This window comes from Sturnira hondurensis, unplaced genomic scaffold, assembly GCF_014824575.4.
Source record: "Sturnira hondurensis isolate 20B ecotype Veracruz unplaced genomic scaffold, ASM1482457v3 Scaffold0017394, whole genome shotgun sequence".
In the NCBI taxonomy this organism is placed as follows: domain Eukaryota; kingdom Metazoa; phylum Chordata; class Mammalia; order Chiroptera; family Phyllostomidae; genus Sturnira; species Sturnira hondurensis.
The window spans coordinates 7888477-7893492 of record NW_028090025.1 but is presented as its reverse complement, the minus strand read 5'-3'; positions in this window follow the sequence as shown (position 1 = coordinate 7893492).

Sequence of the window (5016 nt, the reverse complement as noted above, 5' to 3'; positions counted from 1 at the left end):
CTCCTTTCTAGAATGTTAATTTTGCTTGACGATAAATTATTAGAAACACTATGTTTATGCAGTGAAGTTAATTTTTAAGCAATCTTTTTAGCTTGGGGAGAATTTCTCTTAGAGAAGAAATTGTCTGTGTTTAACCAAAAGCATTATGAGCCTTGTGGTAGAAATTTAAGCCCCTGAGGTAAGGAGCCAAAACAAGAATAGAAGTTAAGGGTATCTTTGGTTTCAAATAACAGAAAAACTCAACTCAAATTGGCCTTAAAAACAAGGGGACTTACTAGTTTTTGTACCTAAAAATCAGGAAGGTCTTGTTTCAGATAAGGCTTCATCTAGTGGCTCAAATGATTTCACCAAGGACCCAGGCTGTGTCTGCCCTCTGCTTTCCCTGGTGCTTGGCCTCATCCTCAGGTTCTGTTGGTTTCTGTCCCTGCAGCCTTGAGCCCTTCCCTTGTGATAATAAAATGGCTGAAGTAGTTCCTATCTCAAACATTGTCTGAAGAAAACAAGCCTTTCTCGTTTGATATCTTCTCCTTAAGTCCCGGGAGTCTCTCTCGCAGTGGCTCAAATTGGATCATATGTTTAACTCTGAACAAATCACTGTGGCCATGAAGCCAAAACAGGCTAATTGGCTTAAACTTATCAGAGCCAACTCAGGTAGCTGGGGAACAGGATTCATTCTACCCAAACAATGAAACTGAGCATGGAAGAGGGATACCTCACAAGAGCAAGATGACGTTCATGGGAGAAAGGGGACACGTTGGGGTGGTGATGCACCAATGTCCAATAACACCAACAAAAAAAATGATTCAAGCTTAGCAGAAGATAAAGAAAGGAATTAGGTTTTGCACCTAATACACAATGGAGGGGAGAAGAAAGAGTATTGAATTTGAGCTAAGAACATTTACATATGTATTTATACTTTTTGCAAGATGTTTACTGTTTACTGTTTAACATTGTCAGGATATAAACCCCTATGGGCAGGCTGGTAAATGTTTAACAACTAGCTCTCTGGGGAAACATACATTCATTCATTATAAACTTTACTGATGTAAGAGATGTGCAGTATATAATTTATAAGTGATAACAAAATATATACTATTCTTTGCCACATAGCCAGCTGACCTTCACAGAATTCTTTCTTGATTTGTGCAGAATTCTGGCATCTATAGGTGAGCTAAAGTTGCAACTAAACCATGATTCAACAAAAATTGGATTACAAATAAACTGTTTATTCCAGGTATAGTTCTGACATGAATGTTGGTTGATAATTTTATTTATATTGATAAACTAGATGGAAGTGAAAACATAAGATGGACATGTCAAGTCTTCACTCATTTTTCAATGACGTGAGTGACAACTTTGCTGAATTAAGTAATAGTTTTCTTTTTTTAATTTTATTTTAATTGTTGTTCAAGTACAATTTTCTGTCTTTTACTCCCATCCCAGCCCACCCACCCACCCATCCCCACCTCCCTCGCATTTCCACCCCCCCTAGTTTTTGTCCATGTGTTCTTCATATTTGCTCCTGTAAACCCTACCCACTTTCCCCTGAAATTCCAACCCTCTCCCCTCTGGTCACTGTCAGCCTGTTCTCTATTTCAGTGTCTTTGGTTATATTTTCCTTGTTTGGTTGTTTTGTTGTTTAGGTTCCTGCTAAAGGTGAAATCATATAGTATTTATCTTTTACCACCTGACTTATTTCACTTAGCATAATGCTTTCCAGTTCCATCCATGCTGTTGCAAAGGGTAGGAGCTCCTTCTTTCTTTCTGCTGCATAGAATCCATTGTGTAAATGTACCATAGTTTTTGTAAATGTACCAGAGATCCATTCACTTACTGACGGGCACCTAGGTTGCTTCTAGCACTTGGCTATTGTAAATTGTGCTGCTATGAACATTGGGGTGCATAGGTTCTTTTGGATTGGTGTTTTAGGGTTCTTAGGATATAATCCTAGTGGTGGAATTGCTGGGTCATAGGCAGATCCATTTTTAGTTTTCTGAGGAAATCCCATACTGTTTTCCATAGCAGTTGTACCAGTTTGCAATCCCACCAACAGTGCACTAGGGTTCTCTTTTCTCCACAACCACAATGAAATACCACTTCACACCAGTCAGAATGGCCATCATAAACAGAGGATGTGAGTAATAATTTTAAAATACTGAAAAATAATTTCTTCAACTTTTATGCTTGTTACAGACATGACACCTGTAAGTTTAATTGGTATTAACGTATCATTCATTAATTTTTAAATATAAACAACCAACAAAATAATAAACCAAGTCTCGATTTATAGTATTTTCAATTTGAATGGTGTAAATAATCCCACCATGGCCACGTTCATTCTACCAACGTGAATTCACTAAACACAGAATTGGGAAGAGACACAGGAGCAACCCACTTTCTGTCATTTCTGCCACAGAGATAGAGTAGACGAACAACTACAACAGCATTGATAATAAAATGTAGTAAAATAATTAGTAATGAGGATTTTTGTTTGTTTGTTTGTTTGTTTTATTGTTCTATTACAATTGCCTCATTCCCCTCCATTACTCTCCCCTGCCCTGCCCACACCCCACTCCCTCAGTTAATCCCCACCCTGTTGTCTATGTTCAAGGATCATTTATACTTCTTCTTTAACCAGGCTCTTCCCCTTCTTTCTTCCATTATCCCCCTTCCCCCTCCCCTCTGGTCCCTGTCAGTCTGTTCCTTGTTTCCATGCCTCTGGTTCTATTGTTCTTGCTTGTTTGTTTTGTTGATTAGATTACACTTATAGGTGAGATTGTATGCTACTTGTCTTTATCCTCCTGGCTTACTTCACTTAGCATAATACTCTCCATTTCCATCCCTGCCATCGTGAAGGGTAGCAGTTCCTTCTTGCTCTCCACTGCATAGTATTCCATTGTACAAATATACCACAGTTTTTTGATCTACTCATTTACTGATGGGCACTTAAGCTGTTTTCAGCATTTGGCTATTAAAAATTGCACTGCTGTGAACATTGTGGGGCATAGGTTTTTTTGAATCGGTGATACAGGATTCTTAATGTATAGTCCCAGCAATGGAATTTCTGGATCAAAAGGCAGTTTCATCTTTAGTTTTTTGAGGAAATCCCATACTGTTTTCCACAGTGGTTGTACCAGTCTTCATTCCCACTAACACTGCACTAGGGTTCCCTTTTCCCCACAACCTCGCCAGCTCTTGTTGTTCATTGATTTGTTAGTGATGGCCATTCTGACCAGTGTGAGGTGGTATTTCATTGTGGTTTTAATTTGTGTATGTCTGATGGCTACTGAGGTTTTAATATTTATTATTATTCATAATATAGTTTACTTAATTTTAAATTCATATAATTCAAGTTTTAGTATTGGGCATTTTTAACAACCAGATTGCAAAATCCCTGGCTCTTATGAGCCTACCCCTCCTGCATGCATTTTTCCCCAAAACACTACTTGAGTGCACACTGTGTAGGCTAATACCTTGTGAGAATGGATTTGACTAGCAATCACGTATAGGTCACTGTACAACACAGCAAGATGCATCAAAAGGTAGAGATGATACTAATGGGATGGTGAGAGGATCCAGGAGCAAACTGAGTGGACACAGGAATTTAGAACCCTGGGATAAACTTGAGGACATAAGCACCCAGCCCTACCTGCCCAACCAGGAATTTGGGGAATCTGGGGAAAGGCTCTGTCCACTGTCTAGAGCATGGGCTGTTCTGGGAAGTGTAACAGATCTCTCTGGGATTAGCTAACATCTAGGGTGTGTGTACACACATATACACACATACAGATATACGTATTTTTATTCAAAGATTATTAAAGTGGAATACAAAGTTACATAATATTAGGATACATGAAACAATCTCACAGAAATTCCCATCTGAGAATCACCTAGTCTGGAAGTTCCAGTCTCTTATAGGTATGTTTTATTCTTCTCTGCTGTTTGGGACACTCAGTGCTTTTCTCTTCCCTAAAAGCCTGCCTTTTTCATCTGGTCTTGACATTTTAATCAGATGATTTTCATGCCAAGCTTGTCATCAGAATCTCCCTGAACTTTTTAAAGTTACCAATTCCAAGATTCCAGTCCTAGAGGTTCTGATTCAGTAGACTGAGGCTCAGGATTGAGGATCTGAATTCTGAAGAACCTACTGCATGTGGGAGAGAAATGCAGGATGCACCCTGAGTCTAGGTTTGAGGTGCCCTGATTTTGTGACAAGGCAGGTCCCGTCTCCTCCCTGTACAGTCTGCCTTTCCAGCTCTGCCATTCAGGGCAGTGCTTGGTGCCCTGGCAGAGGACGGAGAGGACTCTCCACCTTGACATCAGCACAGCCCTGTCTCTGCATGACTGGCTTCCATCTGACAAGGAGAGACAATGATGTTCCTTGTTTGCAGGGAGGTGTCCTGATTTTAATAAACTTTAAAAGTTTCTCTCCAACAAGGAAAACTTTGGCTCCCCTCTCACTTGCCAGGACCAGAGGGGCTGTGTGAGTCAGACTTCCTTCCAGAAGGAGGAAATTGGTGTGAACTTTTAAACCAGTTAAAAAGAATTATTAATCTGCCTCATGAGAGACACCAAGCTCTGACTGAATGCAGGAAGAGTAAGGAAGCCCCGAGTATCTAATTTACCACCAGAAACTTCCCGAGGACGATTATACCATGGGAAGAAGACATATTGAAGGTTGTAAGAAAAGGTTTAATAAAAAGATGTAAATGGAAAGGCCATAAAATTCAAATGAGGTACATTCCCCAGGTTATAACAAGCTCTGTGCTCAGACCTTGTTAATAGCTTTTTAAAAAAATAATTTTATTGTAGCTTATATTTTTTTCTGTCCATGTAATTAGAGCTTAATTAATTCCCCCCCCTAGAGGGGAAGAAGAGGACAAACTGGTATTTGATCTGAGACATGTACAGCAGACAAAGCAATTAGGACCAGCAAGCTACTTTCTGTTGCCTTTTTCCTACTTAGGGCTTCCAGGAGGCATATGGCTTTGGGGAGAGACTTCCAGTGTCTTCCCT